This window comes from Equus przewalskii, chromosome 28 (genome assembly GCF_037783145.1).
Source record: "Equus przewalskii isolate Varuska chromosome 28, EquPr2, whole genome shotgun sequence".
Taxonomy (NCBI): domain Eukaryota; kingdom Metazoa; phylum Chordata; class Mammalia; order Perissodactyla; family Equidae; genus Equus; species Equus przewalskii.
In genome coordinates, this window is record NC_091858.1 from 32186916 (window position 1) to 32203662 (window position 16747).

The following is a 16747-nucleotide window of genomic DNA, read 5'->3' on the forward strand; positions in this document are numbered from 1 at the left end:
GAAACTTCTTGTAGAAATGGGGGTCTTTAGAAGATAATCTTAAGACCTCTGCTTACTCATGGCTCATGAGCATTCAAGGAAGTCCAGGGTTCAAGTGATATCCACTGGATATAGATTTCATGTGTACAGGGCCAACTATTTGCTTTTTCTCTTTAATTATTAGACTTAATGGTTAAACAATCCAATCAGAGAATTATAGTGGTCAATAGACTGTTAAATTGTGAGCTGAAGTCACCATGTTGCCTGACTGTTGCATTGTGTGTATGCAATTATAAGGGGTCTACCGAGCTTCTGTGGTGTGTTAGATCTAGGAGCGTGTGTTCCTGATCCTGATGTACTTATTGGACTCTGTAAGCAATCACTGAATGTGTACTACAGAGAGAGACAAGTATCATGTTCTCGGCTGGAGGTAGGGGGGTGGAAGGTTTTGAGATAAAATGAGGGGCCAATGCTTGTTCTGTCTCTCAAGGAGCTCCCATGGAGGTAAGGCAAATGGACACACAAATAAACCATAGGGAGTGAATTTTGGTAAGTGTCATGATAAGGGTTCAAGCACAGGGCTGTGGAAATGCAGAAGATGGTAATTCCTGCTGAAGGCAAGTTAAGATAGCGCATTTAAAAAGAATTTATAGTCATAGACACTTTATGTTTCTAAAATCTCCCTTTCCTCTAGAGTTCAGGATTTGAGACAAAGCAGGTATTTTTAAATGGGAAAGAAGTGAGTGTGGGGTGGGATGGGTATTGACTGAGCAGAGAGTCTTACTCTGTCTTAGGATAAAAGAGAGAGGGCGGGGCGGACGTTGTAGAGAATTATAACCGGCTCTCAGCCCAGGCGCAGGGCTGGACTCCTCAGACCCTCAGGTCGCTGGGGAGGATCTGCGTCTCCACGTGGGAACAGCCCTCCACAGTTTAGACCCCCCTCCTTCAAAGACTGGGAGGCATTTGTAGGTCAATGGCACTATTTCGTAAAAGGTTCTTTGGGAATAAATGCCACCTTTTCTTATCAGCTAATTTAGAAACTGGTGATTGAAGATTAGCCTATGGCAATGGCACCCTCTGCACTCACAAAATGAGTTTTGAGGAAGATTTCTGTATTCTAAAAATTTTATAAAAGTTATGCATGTTTCTGGGAAAAATTCAAAGAATAGAGGAGTGGTACAGTGCCCTTCGCTTCTCTTCTCCTCAGGTAACCACTGGTAAATGTGGCTTTCCCTCTTTTTGGCTTATAGTACCTGTTTTTAACATCAAAAATACTTGTAGCTTCTCAAGTAATAGCAGTTACACATTTGCTGTCTAATGATAAATATGTGCCGATGGAGTGTGAGAACACTAATGAGAGCTGGTGTCACCCCCTGGCCCCAAGGCTTTGAGGCACCAGGGCTTGAGATGCAGACCCTGCAAACTATTGTACTAAACACGCTCTGTTTCATCTAAGCTGTAAGAGTGATTGTTTTTTCCAATTTTGCTTATGTCTAGAAAAGAGAGACTAAAGTCATTTAACGCTTTTGTTCATGTCAAGCGTTCCTCTATTTCTGCTATTTGTTTTTTTGGAATTCTGTTTTTAAAGTATTGAGCAGAGGGCTGATCCCATGGCCTAGTGGTTAAGTTCAGCTCATTCCAATTCCATGGCTTGGGTTCGTGGGTTTGGTTCCCAGGCTCTACACCACTGCTCAGGTATGTTGTGGTGGCAAGCCACATACAAAATAGAGGAAGATTGGCACAGATGTTAGCTCAGTCTTCCCGAGTGAAAAAAGAAAAATATGGAGCAGAGATTTGGTTCATCCCAGTTTTTGTTTGAGGGGCAGCTCTATGTGGAGGGCAGAACACTAGATTTGGAGGGAGACATGACCAGTTAAACTCTCAGTCCTAACATTTGTTGTTTGGGTTTCCTCGATAAATTCCTTAAGCTCTTTCAGGCTCTGTACCTCAGCAATAAAGCACAGAGGGTAACACATGTCCTGTTCAACCCACAGTGAACGATGAAGTGAAATTGATTCTAAATGGCAAATGAACATCTGACCGAAGTGTCACCCATGTGGCCCTCCAGAATAATTACCAGATAGGGGTAGTGAGCAATATCAAGGCAGAGGAAAGATTGTGGCGTGGGTGCCCAGCAAGGGAATCCAAGATTTCTACTCTTGTCTTTATCTTCACAAAGTCAAAGGGTGGCTCAGCCATTATCCTTTGCTGCTAATTCACTCTCATCATGACCACCATTATATAAGTTCTATAGGCAAAGATGGGCACTGTCTTGGTTTCAAAGCTGAGGAAAGTGAAGCTAAGAGAGGCTGAGTGATTTGCCCTAGGCCACCCAGCTAGTTAGTAATGGCAGTGCTCTGAACTGCGGGTGACTATCTACGTTTCCCAGGCACCCCTGCCCTCCAGGTACCATACAGATAGGCCAAAGGGAAGCATTGACTGAAGATGGGAGGGCAGGAATTGGTGAGAATACAGGATCTTTCTCTTCCTGTACTGTAGGAGGAATCTCCTCTGTGCCTCCAGTTCCTACCAGAAGACCACTTCATCCATGGTCCCAGCTTCCACAAGGCAGGTCTGCCAAGACCCCAGCTTCTGTAGGAGTCTATATCCTAGCCTTTGGGAACATTATCTCCTTCCTCCCTTTGTCTCCCTAACCTAGGGATAGTAGTGTCTTTCTCCTGTTGGAAATTCTGAGGTGACTTGCATACATTTGGGCTTGTCAGCTCTCCCATCATCTGTAGAGCCAATCGCCTATACTGAATTCCCCCATTTAAGATGTTTAAATATGTTTCAATTTCCCTTGTCTTCAAAGTCTGTGCTCTGAACCTTCATGATATTAAAGTTATTTTTAATTCTTCATCTTGTTGTGACATACCATACGGTCACTATCTAGAGTAATACTTTGCTACGCACTGCCATCCTGTGTGCTTTGCTAACTTCAGAAGATTCAGCCCAGGGAAGACTCTTTGAGATGATAATATGGGGTTGCTGTAGCTACCATCTCATTGTGGCCCCTCATTTGCACTTTCTCACAATAGTGTACGCTTCCTTTGCAGGTGTGCATGTGAGGCAGTCTCCAGCATTCCAATTTTTCACTGTTATTTTAGCTTTCTTGTTTCTCTCCAAAAGAATGTAAACAAGGAAACTGGAGCAACAATATTCCCCCAACTATAACCACAGAGGACCTTTCCTTCTGGAAGGATGGCAAACTGTAGGCCTTTAGTCTGGGACCCTCAATGGAAGTATTTTCTTTCGTCATTGAATTAGGCCTCCCTGAAGGTTTAAAAATCAGCTTAGCCCTTCGTCTCATTTGCCTGCTTTGTGCATTTATATGCTTGTGTGTCTCCTGAAGGCCTCCGAGCTTGATTCCTATTTTAGAAGACAGTGTCTTCCCTGCAAGCCCAAGTCCAAGAGGCTTCTCCACGTGGGGAAGTGGACTAGAGGAAACACTGGGTACGGGGGTTGTCTCCTCTTCCATCTAGCTGGGTGTGGACAAACACTTTATATCTTCTTCAGGCAGCAAGTTTTCTTGGAATTTTTCCATCTTCTAGGCATGAACAATGATTTTTGACCCTTTAGCTTCCTGCAAATACGCTTGACTTATAAACACTTTATTTGATATTGTGTTCAATCCATTACACAAAAACAAAATAAGAAAAGAAGAGAAGAAATATGCAAAAGGGATAAGAGTTGGGTGTGATGGACACCTGGCTCAGCGCGAGTCATAGGACTCATGAGCTGACTGATCTGGTGGAGGTGACGCAGTCAGAGACACAACATTTCTCACTGGGAGCCAAACCACAAAGGTTGGGAGCACAGAGCAAATCCAGGAACAGTGCATTGTCTCGTCTGGCCAAAGTCTACGGGAAAGGCACGGGGATGAGTTTGCATTTGATTTGGTAGACAAATGAGGCCCATGCCATGAATTCTGGAAAACTAGATGTAAATTTAAATGATCTATCATGCTGACCATACTGACAACTTCTTCAATAAAGACTGAGGAGAAGGGATGAGAAAGCTGTACCTACAATTGGGCCAATGAGCCTAGTGGTCACTCTTTCAGAAATCTTTGTGTTTCAAAGACCATTTACATAATCTACCAACTCATGATGTCAAGCGATAACTCTGGGAAGCTGACCACTGTGAGACAGGTTGTTGATGCCCAGGGACATTCACTTGGTCTCAACCACTCTGTCCTACTCATATATATCTCAGCAGCAATGTCGTTCTCAGAGCACCTAGACAGTCCAGAGGGAAGAAGCTCTCACTAGAGGCATTTTCTGTGCCCAGGGACAGGGCCAAAATTACAGTTCAAAGACTCTATTGGAGGGTGATGGGTACATCTTTCAGGGGTCTCACATTTGAGAGTCACAGAGCTCTGTATCATGCAAATATGAAAATCATCCTACATCACCATTTCTAGTCCTCATTTATTTACATGCATAATAAATTAATTTGAAGAGATGATGCTTGGGATCTTCTTTGGCTAAGTCAGTAAGGCTGCTTTTCACGGTTCTCCACACCGACCGTGTCCTAGCTTCATACACTCATTCTCCGGTCTTCTAAAAGTGGATCACATTAATCCAGCCAGACTCACTTACTCTCCACCATTGCCAGTGATGATGGACTATGCCTCAGATTTCCACGCATGAGTCTAGCAGATACAGAGATATTGCTTTGCGCCAGGAAAGGGAGAATAAATTGACAAAGTGATGTCCCTTTTTGTGACTTTGTTTCCTGTTGTGGTAAGCAGGTTGCATTAAGGAGCATGTTCATCAATCCTGACCCTTAAACTGTTTCTTCCAGGGAAAGTAAGCATAGAGAGAAACTGAATGTGAAAGAAAACCTAAGCACGTCTTTATTTATTCTCTATCCTTTATCTCAATTCTTTATTTAAAAATGACCTGTCCTTGAGGCCGGAGCAGTGGCACACTGATTAAGTTCGCACATTCCACTTTGGTGGCCTTGGGCTTACTGGTTTGGATCCCCGGTGCAGAGCTATGCATGGCTCATCAAGGCACGCTGTGACAGGCATCCCACATATAAAGTAGAGGAAGATGGGCGCAGATGTTAGCCGATGTTCCTCATCAAAAAGGGGAGGCTTGGTGGCAGATGTTAGCTCTGGTCTAATCTTCCTCAAAACAAAACAAAACAAAAAAACCTGTCCTTGACCCTTCTTTTCCCCTCAAACCATTCCTCATTCACTTCTTTCATTTGTCATCAAATTTATTCTATTCCCTCAACCCACAGCTCCTCAATATATTGCTTCCTAGTATCTGTCTCAAGAAATTCATCTCTTTCCAATTTCAGCAATGACTTTTAAATCTCCAATCCAATAGCCTCCCTGTCAGTAATCTTCCAACTTGACTCTTTTCAACATGTGACTTGTGGGGTCATTTTCAAACTTACAACCAGCTGCTGTGCTTCAGTTCAACACCCTGAAAACTGTGGACCTCTGCTCCATATAGGACTTTAGGATCTGATGCTGTAAAGGCTAAAAGATAAACACTATTTAATGTCTGGGCTCTGTGCCCTTCACTATTCCCAGTCTAATGGAAAAGACACAAACTCTGACATGGTAACACATAATGGCAAAGATACACGCTTTCCATTTTTTCCTTCTATCCTTCTTGTTCGCTTTGATTTGTCCTGGAATTTTATATCCTTCTCCTTTCTCCTAAGCTCCTGAAAGGGGACATCTTCAAGACTTTAGCATTATCATAACAATGATAATAATGATGATGATCATCATCACAACAGCTGACATTTGTTGAGCACATACCACGTGCCAGACACTGAAAGCAATTTAAAACTGTATATATACAAGTTGCGTAGGCACATTATATGCATTCACTTCATTTTCATCATGCATAATTCAATAAGGTTGATACAATTACCTGCACTTCACAGAAGAAGAAACCAAGACTTAAAGAGAGGATAGAAAACATACCTCATGGTCTTTATTATATACTAAATTCTTACTCCTGGTCCTCTTATTGTCACACACACAATGACATAATCCGTTCTAGCTTGGATAGAACCCACATTTGTCTTATATTCTCTCTGTTCCTGATAACTAAGAGCCCTGTGAAAGCACCCCTTCTCCTGCCTCCTGTATGTCATCACTGCCCCTCTCCCCTGATGCCATTACCCTCTAACACAATCCCTAGGAATCCTTTGTGCTTTCTCATTCTTTCTCCTTCCGCTTCCTTCCTCTTCACCCCCCTTTACATTCATGTGGGACACCTATTATTCTATGTATTTATGTTATTGGCTTTTGTATTTTAATTCTTTTGAGTGCTGAGAATTATCAGCTCATGAAAAAATGCAATCCATATAACATATACATATATATGTATAATATATATATGTGTGTGTGTATATGTGTACTTATGTTACCATGACTTAAACTTTATGTTGTGTGGTCAAAATATTGTCTTTAAGGAGAAACATTTCAATGATTTATAGGGTTGTCAGGTAACATACAGAATCTCTAGGTAAATTTGAATTTGAGATAAACCATCAATAACCTGTTAGAATATATATGTCACAAATATTGTATGGGATATATCTGCCAAAACATTAGTGATTGTTTATCAGAAATTCACATTTAACTGGGTTTCCTGTATTTTTACTTGCTAAATCTTCCACCCTAGTGATGTAGCACTAATAAAAAGTGATATATGCTTTCTCTAAGTTGTCGATCTGTGAGAGCAAAAATAAGAAAACCGCATGTAAGGTTATATCACAGGTCCCTTTTTAAAAGAAGTGCTAAGGTTCCTTGGTGTGCCACCACCCCCGAATTGTCCTGTAGTTAGATCTTTTTGTATTTCTTCAGTAGTTTGTCACTATCCTTCTTTGATCAAGTGCTTCACTTGAAATTATTGTCTTTAAAGCAACTACTCCTCCATCTGAGATTCATTAACGGGAAAGTGTTACAATGAAAAATCCTGTAATCCCAAGAGTGCTGGGAGATCTGCAAAATAGCTGACAACATCCATTTTTGTATAGGTCTTCTTGAGTGATTAAAACATATCAAATGGTAATTTCGGAACTTAAAATACAATATCTGAAGTAAAAATTACAGTGGATAGGGTGGGCACCATGGCCGGGTGGTTAAGTCCGTGTGCTCTGCTTCAGCAGCCCAGGGTTTTGCCAGTTCGGATCCTGGGTGCGGAGCTAACGCTGCTCATCAAACCAGGCTGAGGCAGTGTCCCACATGACACAACTAGAAGGACCCACAACTAAAATATACAACTATATACTGGGGAGCTTTGGGGAAAAGAAGGAAAAATAAAAAATAAATAAAATCTTTATAAACGACTTCCCATGGATAGGGTTAACAGCAGTTTGGCTATAGAAGGAGGAGCTTTGAGGATTAGAATACAAATCAATGGCAAATTTCTAGATCAAAGCACAGATAAATAAAACAATAGAAAATAGCATAAAATACACATGAGACCATGGTGAAGAGGTGTCATATGTATGCAATTATTTTCCCAGGAGGAGAAGAGACAGAGGACAGACGGCAGTAGCTCTTGAAGGGATAATAGTTGATGTTCTAAAACCAAAGACAGATATTGATCCATTTACTCAAATAGCGCTGCAAAACACAAACAGGATATAGACAAAGAAAACTATACCTAGACTTATCACAGAAGGACCCTGTTCCATGGGGAGTCTCCTCATTTGGTTGAGAAAGAGTTGGAAAAAATATCACATGCTAATTTTGCTAGAGTTATCCAGGTGAACTCAATAAAAAATAATGAAGTAGCTGCAGTACTTCATAGACTCACTGTTTTTGTTTTTTTTTTTTCCACCTAATACTTCAGCACAATGGGGTAGGAGTGATTTTCTGCTTTGAAGTGATAAGTCAGCAGATTTAAAGAGTCAGAGTAAGATGCTTGTTGACTTGGTTGGGAGGCCGTCTGCCAATGCCCCACATTCTGGGTTATCCTGTTTTTGTTTTTAATATCCAAATTAAACAACTCCACCTCCCATCCCTTATAAATTCTTTCAAATATTCAAATGTTTCTCAGGAAGCCCAGTTGGTGCTTCTGCTCCCAACATTTTGTCCAAACGCTTACTTCCAGCTTTTCCATAACCTTCTCTGGCCAATTCCACCTCACTTCCCGTGGCAACCGCTCTCTTGCTTCAGAGCGCTGCACTAAGCATGACTGGGGCTCGTCCCCATTTCCCAAGATTTCACAATCACAAAGGCAGTGAGTGAAACAAGATTCTGTGAAAATTTGAAAGTCATGATATGGCTACTAGAAAGAAATGTTAAAAAATAAATTGGAAATCAGAATGTACTTGTGAAACAGAATAAAGAAAGTCTCATTTAAAATAAGATTGGAGGATAACAACTAGACTTCCGGTGGTGAACACGATACAGTCTACACAGAAGTCGAAATATAATGATGGACAACTGAAATGTATGTAATGTTGCCAACCAATGTGACCTCAAGAAAAAAAAAAAACGAGGCTAGAGGACCAAAAGGAGGAGCTTGCACACATTATTGCTCAACCTCAATTACAGGAAAGACTGTCAGATACAGACCCCAACAAGAGGAGAAGTGCATTGCACTCCAGCAAGAAATGGTCCACGCCAGCAACTCAGCCATTGAGAACCATCACTAGCCTGAACTCCCGCTTTCCACCAGCGGACTTTTGTTCAAACAACCCCTCTGAACTTCCTTCTTTTTTTCTACAAAGTAACATGTATCTCCTGTGTTTGCTCTTCTTGCTGATGGCTTTTGCTATAGCTTGCTTATCCCACACTGCATTCTTCTGCTGTTCCCAAATAAATCCATTTTGCTGGTGAAATAACTGGCTGTTTTATTTGTTTAGGCCAGCACACTCTTGCGAAAGCTTTCCCACCATCATTAGTTGTTCATCTCTGCAGGCCACGTCTTGTCATATGATAGACGCACGTTCCTTTTGGAACCAAAAACTCCTTCCATTTTTAATCTCTGCAGCTTTAGGCAATCCCACCCCTGATTCCAGGTGGAAAACCAAAAAATCATTTTATGTTTAGAAACCTAGAGCTACTTAACCGCTTACTTGCTTTCATCTCTGTTTTAAGATGAACGCATGTATCTTGCCTTTCTAGACCAAAATAGCCATGAACATGGTTTTTTAAATAAAAGAGGACAAGTAAAATTTATTTCTTAGGTAAAGGAATTGTGCCATCTGCCTAAAACACAGGAATGAGTGACATTGTTACCGTCACTCAGTAACACATTTACTCTGTTTTTAAGCTTCAGTTCATCAAAGACGTGTACTTATAGTCACCAAGAGAGAGACACAACTATCATAAATAAAAATGTCACAAATTATTGAAAACAAATGATTAAATCAAGACAGGGCTGAGGTTAGAGTGAGGCCAGTGGATTGGAGTTGTAAAGTACAGGATCGTATCCTGTCCTTGTTTCAAAGGTTGATGTTTTCTCACCTTTGGGTTTTTCTGCATTAAATTTAATTTAAAAAATACTACATTATATTTTTTATCTTGATTGCAGAATGTTTTGGCAGCCTCGTAAGTTTTGCACGCACAGCAAGAGATGCAATCTCCTCACTCTAGTCCTGGCTTCGTTATCAGCTGTCTCTACCTGGAGAGAGTTGTTTTTATTTGAACAAGATCTGATTTCTCTTTTCAGTTTAATGTCTCTCAGAAAGCCGAGGGATTATTTTGGAGTTGAAGAGCACTTACCAAGAGGTAAATTATAGCTACATCAAGTGAAGAGTTAATGTAAAGAGACAGAGAGCTGCTTATATAAACAGGCTACATCAGCTGAACTAACTAACAAACCCTCCCAAAAAGAGACCACAGGGCAAGGGCAGCATCCCCATCGTTCCCTGGCCACCTACGGTGTCTTTCCTTCGGTGTTCAGTCCCCTCTCCCTGTGTTGCATGCTATACTATCTTCATTTAATCATGCTTTCAACAAGGACTTGTTTCCCCCCAGCCCCTACTTGAATTGTGTGATGTCCACATGGAGAGAAATACTTTATCCCACTCAGCTTGGTCATCCAACTGATGGTAATTTACGAAGTAATGTCTCTGCTCAGTGACCAGCACATGAATGAATAAGACAAAGTCCACTCTCATAGATCTCCTACAGCCCCACAGAGAGTGAGAATTTAACCCCCATGTGCACAAGGCAGGACTGAGGAAGAAGCCCAAACCACAGGAAGTGAGGAAGGGGGGAACATGGAGGAGGAGGGGCTGTTTCCTGTGCGGATCAGCCATGGTTTCCGGAAGGAAGGAGGTGGTGGTCTAGGGGGGACTGGATGAATGAGGGCACGTCTGAGGGATGATGGGGCGGGTGGGGGCGGGAAGAACAAGGCACAGCTGACAGGACAGCACAGGCAGTGACTGGGGGAGGCCAGGTGACCATCGCCCTGAACAGCTCAGGAGGGTCCCACGTGGTGGCCCTGGTGGTCAGTATGGGGAGCTTAAAGGGGATCCTCAAGGAGCTTGGAGATCAGCCTGTGTGATCAAACACCACACAACAACCACAGTGACCAGGAGGCAAGATATTTCATCTTTGTACAAAACCATTTAATCTGCTTTAAATTTCACACGTCTTTGCCAAGCGAGCAGTTTCTGACTCCACATCAGTCACAGCAGTTTCTCCCCTTTCGTATTAGTTTCTTTTACAGCATTTTGTCCTGCGCAAGCCACAGGTGCCGATGTCTCTCATCCCTGGAAGGCACCTAATGGGCAAGCATATGCCTTTACTCTTGATGCAACTAACAAGATATTTCATGTTTTCAGTAAAACCTAAAAGGAAAGCGAGAAAGACAAAAGAATGTGAGAAACCAAAGCACTGAGGCAGAAAGTCACACTGCGTCCCCTGAGCAGATGCTCAGGGCTTCCCTTCCCGAGGCTGCGGCTGTTCTGTCCCGCAGGCTGACATGCAGTTTCCAGACAGAGGCTGGCAGCGCGGAGGTTCCAGCGGGGCCTCGCGTTTCTAGAACCAGAACGCTGTGCTCCGCAGCCCAGAGCCTGGGGTCTGCGGAGGGCTCTGTGCGAGTTCGGCTCCCCCCATGGAGAGAATCCCTCCAGGGTGTGGGAAGTCGGTTCTCACACAGACCAGAGGTTTCAGAACCAAAGACAGCCAGCCACTGTCTGTTTGTATTCTTCTGTTTCCCAAGTCATTTAGTGGATTAAGTGTCTCAGCTGAGATGGGAGAATAAAATGCAGATTAAAAGGTAGGAATTGTTTAATGAGAACTTAATCTCTAAGTAACTTACGATGGAAATTAATGGTTAAAACAACCTTTTCTAACAGTGTTTTTAATATCTGAGAATTATCTCAGATGTGGTCTGGGTCTCACATGTCCTTCTCCCCGCTTCATTGCTTCCTTCCTTCATTTCTGCCTTCTCATCTTCCTTGTATTCCTGCCTTCCTAACTCATTTTCCCTCCTCCTTCCCTCTTTAACTGCTACTGCTCTAATTGTTGGAATATAGGTGTAAACAAAATTAATAAAAAAAGGTAGTTTTCAATATAATCTAATGAACAGTTACCTCAGGTCCCAACCTCACATTTTGTCTCTCTCTCCATCCCTTCATCCCTCTCTCCATCTCTCTTTTCCTCTATACTTCCTTCCTTCATTCCTTTTATACTATTTACATAATGCCGAGGGTAAAATAAAACTTAGGCTTCTAACTGTAAAAACTTCTTTGGCTGGACTGCCTCCCATCTGTGAACTGAGAGTGGGGTTCTGAGGGGCGTGCCCTCGAGGACCTCGGAGCTGCAGAGACAGAGGCACAGGGGGCTCCCCAAGGGCAGATCCCAAACAGCAGGCTGGGCTTCCTTATTCTCTGGGATTCTCCATTAGCCAGAGCCTCCATCCCTTAATTATAAAGATGTAGAACGCGACATTCTGTACTTCCGTCCTCAGACAAAATTAAATGTCTTGCTTTTATGAAAAAAGAAAATTCAACTGACAGAGGCGTCCTCTGTTATGCAGCAGGTCTGGTATGGCAAGCAGCGAGGAGAGGAGATTTACCAGCTGTCTGCCTCCTTCAGATTGGCTGAGAAAATGTTGTGAACTGTGCAGTGAGGTTCTTAAAGTCCTTCCACGATGAAGGACATGGTGCCTGGTTCCCACAAGTGATCCATACCATCTATTTGGTATAATAATATGTGTAAAAGAGAGAAGATGGAGAGGGAGAGAGAGAAGTGGAGGGAGAGAGAAGGAGAGAAAGAAGAAGAGAGAGGAAGAAGCAGAGAAAGAGAAGGAGAGAGAAAGAAGAGAGACTCTCTCCTATTCTTTCCATTTGTTCAGCCCTCTGTTCCCCTGGCCCACCTTACCTAGAACAGGCAACAGGAAGACAAAGAGGAACACAAGAAGAAGATGAAGGATCCTCATGCTGATGGCTGGTGAGCTTAACAGCAAGCTGACACTGGAGAGGAAGCTGAGCCTTGCACCTTGTAAAGGTTCCAGGTTACCGGTAAAATTTGGTATTGGCAGCGCCTTTGGTAATTACAGTAAGTAAGCTGGATGTCTTACCTGGTGTGTCGTGGGAATGGCCTTGAGAGCACAAAGTACACCCAGTCACCCTCATGCAAATTAGGACATGGAAAATCCTAGATAAGCCTCTCCTGCTTTGGGGACCAGAATTTCTTCCGGTCTTGCTCACTTCAGGTGGGGCACGGTGGGGTGATGGGCCAGGCCTTCGTCCATGTGAGAACAAACTTCCTGGAACTCATTTGCCTGTTCTGTGGAATTTGCAGTCTACTAACTTTGCTTTTCCTGAGTCTGAGGTCAGTCTCAGGCCAAACTAGGAACTAGTTTATATAATTCTATCACCCCTGGACATATTCAGCTCCCAAGGATGAAGCAGGGCTTGCTCACACCCAGCCTCCCTACAGGTAGACCCAGCAGTGCAAACAGTGGTCCCTGGGAATGGACAGAGTCCTCTGACCAGAACTCACTGGGGGAGGACTTTTGGAGCGATAATAAATTGCATTCATCTTGGTTCCTTCCTCTTTAGCTCTAAATGATGGTTGAGAGAGACAAGCACCTGTTTATATACATATTATAATTATCTATAGATAACATATTTGCTTATTGACCAACTTTATAGGAGAAAACCTATAATCCAGAGTCAGTTTGATGAGTGCTATAATACAACACTGGAGAAAGAAGGAGAATTAGTCATGGTCCACTTTACCTCTTCAGTTAAAATGTCGTGTTTTCATGAACCATGGTTTGCAACAGGGCAGAGATGTTCCTAAAAGGCTACTTTTGGTGCTCTTGTGTAGCAACACTGGCAATGACTCTCCACAGGAAGCAGTTTCTGATGGGGCGTGCAGACGAGGGTTGGGCCAGGGGCTGTGGAAGTTCTAACAGAGTTCCCATCCAAGGCTCCAGGTGTGGTCACCAGTAGGTTACGTCCCTTGCCGTGACTTTGTTTCCCTGTGTGGTAAGCAGGTTGCATTGAGGATTTTGTTCATCAATCCTGACCCTAAAACTGTTTCTTCCAGGGGGAGTAAGCATAGGGAAAAACTGAATGTGAAAGAAAACCTAAACTGTCATCCCTCAGTATCCTAGGGGATTGGTTCCAGAACCTTCCACGGTTACCCAAATCCATGGGTGCTTGAGTCCCTTAGTCGGCCCTCCATATCCAAGGTTCTGCATCCACAGATACATGGGGCCAACTGTATAGGTTCCTCCTAAATTAAACTCTTTTAAATATATATATATATACTTATATATATATATATTTGCTATATTTCATTCATCTTTTAAAGGAAGAGGAAAACATCATGGCACTTCACCCTAATGATCTTTGCAATGCATCTCTTAAGAATAAAGAAAAAGGCCCACATAAATCACAAGACCATTTCCATAGATTATAAAATGATCATGATTTCTTAGTATCATTTAGTATCTTGTCAATATTCACCTTCCCCCAATTGTTCCAAGAGCGTGCTTTATAGCTGTTGATTTTACTCCTAGTTCATTTTCAGTCAAGATTCACACACTGTTAGGTTGTTATGTCTCTTTTTGTTTTTGAGTAAGCATGCTTAAAGAAATGCCACACTTTGGCAAAGCGCTCTGACTAACTTAAAGTTAGTGGTTTCTGTTCTTTTTTATGTTTGGTATCAATCTCAACTCTTACTGGTTAAAATTATTGTTATAGAAGTAATACATTGTCGTTTAAAACTTCACCCATAGAATAAGAGTGAATTTTCCTGCAATCATTTTCCAACTCCAGAGAATCAACAATAGCATTCAATATTGCTATAATTGACGTGAAAAGTTCTGTTAGTTTCATGTGTACAACAGGGTGATTCGATATTTGTATATGTTGTGAAATGATCACCACAGTGTGTAGTTAACAGCCGTCACCACACAGTTGCAAGTTTTTTTGTGTGATGAGAATTTCTTTTTTCAACATGCATTGCAATCTTCTTCTTTTCGTATTTGAGCCGCCACCACACCATGGCCACTGAGAGACAAGTGACGTCGGTCTGCACCTAGGAGCTGCTCCCAGGCCGCCGAAGCAGAGCGTGCTGGAGTTAACCGCTAGGCAACTGGGGCTGGCTCTGTGATGAGAGCTTTTAAGACTTACTTTAGTTACTTTAAAATATATATATAAACTTACAATTAGTAACTTTCAAATAGGCAATTCAGGGCCAGCCCCAGTGGCCTTGTTGTTAAGTGTAGTGCCCTCCACTTCAGCGCCCTGGTTCAGTTCCCTGCCATGGAACTAAACTGCTCTGTTTAGCAATTGTCCTGGTGGTCCATATACTAAAAAATAGAGGAAGATTGAATCTTCCGCAGCAAAACAAAACAAAACAAATATACATTTCAGTATTATTAACTACACTCACCATGCTACATTATATGTACCTTGTGTACCCATGATTTATTTATTTTACAGCTAGAAGTTCGTAGCTTTTGACTCCCTTAAGCCATTTCTCCCATCCCCTACCTTCTAGCAACCACCAATCTGGTCTCTGTATCTATGAGTTCAGTTTCTGATTTTTGTTTTTGTTTCATATTCCACGTAGAAGTGAGAAAATACAATATTTGTTGTTGTCTGTATGACTTTCACTTAGAATAATGCCCTCAGGGTCCATCCATGTTGTCACAAATGGCAAGATTTCCTTCTTTTTTATGGCTGCATAGTATTCCATTGTGTATATGTATCAGGTCTTCTTTATCCATTCATCCATTGATAAACAATTAGATTGTTTCCATATCTTGGCTGCTTTGAATAATGCTGCAAGGAACATTATCTTTTTGAGGTAGAGTTTTCATTTTCTTTGGATAATAGCATTTTTTTCTCTATACTTTTTGCCCTGCCCAGTTCCAAGTGCATTTGTGAAGGTCCTGTTAGATGAGATGGCAAAATTTGCCAGAAATCTGAAAATCACTGTGAAATGTATTACCCTTGGGTCACTGGGGACAACTGCCAGAAGGAGTAGCTGGCATCAGCATGGTTGTCTAAGGACATTGGGCTGAGTGTTCCCATGAACAATTTGTGTGATTGCAGCTCCTTCTTTTCCATCAGCATGGTCTAAGCTTGAATCCTTTGTGGCTATGTTCATCCTGGATACAAATCCTAGCAGCAGCTTTATCAGTCGAAAATGGGGTTATTATCTTGCTTCATCAAGGAGACCACCAGTGAAAGCATGACATGCCTCCCCAAAAGCCAGAGATGGAGTTATTATGGGATTCAGGGAAGGGTGGAATTTATGTAAAATCTAAATGAATTAGTAGTTTTCACAGGCTCAAAGCAAAACAAAGCTGTGTATAAAATGGTTACCATCAAGCCTGGGCTCAGAGGTAGACTCCTGGTCCCGTCTTCAAAGGGAGATCAATGCTGTGTCCCTAAACCCCTTTTACCTGTAACTGAGTAGGAAACTGAGGCAGGGTCTCTGTGGCAAAGTGCCTCAGTTCTTAGAAAAGAGCATGGTGTCTCATTGCTAGAGATATGCTTTTTAACAGTGAAATCTTTACATCCATAACTTTACAAAATGAGGTTTCTCAGCATGGGATGCTCAATGGTGATGAACAAAAGCAGTTTTGACTGGTTCCCATCTCTTATGGCCAGCACCACTTGACCACTATGACCAGCTTCACGGGTTGTGACAGTCACACAGGGACCTGCTCCCAGAAGGGCCCTGTGCTTGGTTTAATGCTCTGCTGCCACCACTGACATTCTCACTAGTTTTTCGTTGAACTCATGTTTCTTGAGTGAAGGTCAGTGGGACAATGGAGCCTGCACCTGGGCAGGGCAGATATGCTCAGGCTATGTGGGCTCGGCCCACAGATGCCAAGGGCTGTGTGTGTGGGAACAGTTGGCACTGCTGCCCAGAGCAGCTCACGCATTGCCAGGCTGAGCGGGTGGAGTGGGACCCAGATTGGCAGTGACATTGTTAGCTGCAGCAGCAATGGCAATATCACAGAGGGAAAGGGTGGTTTCTGCCTGAAGGTAACACAGACACCTCTGTGCCCATCCATCCTCAGAGCCATTCCTGGCACATCTGCACAGACAGTAACTCCCGGTCTGGTGCACCTGGACAGAAGTCGTGGGCACTCAGGTGGCCAACAGTCTTCGGTAAATTATTGAAAAATAAGAATGTGCACGTGGACATTGCAAGAAAGCATACCAGGGAGTTTTAAACATCTTCCAAGAGTTTAGAATTCTATAAGGAATTATCAGGCTTAGAAATAGAAATGAAAACTATGAAGGTAGTCACATTCAACAGAGAAGAGCACTATTTTCATATGAAGCTTCAGAT

At 42.5% G+C, this 16747-nt stretch overlaps 1 long non-coding RNA gene across 1 annotated transcript in view; it reads left to right on the forward strand.

The window, feature by feature from the left end:
• Positions 1–10821: 10821 nt before the first annotated feature.
• LOC139080010 (uncharacterized) overlaps positions 10822–16747 on the forward strand; it is a 34567-nt gene continuing 28641 nt past the window's right edge. Inside the window, exon 1 of the long non-coding RNA XR_011534110.1 lies at positions 10822–11195. This is a non-coding gene — a long non-coding RNA (uncharacterized lncRNA). The remainder of the gene's footprint in view (positions 11196–16747) is intronic.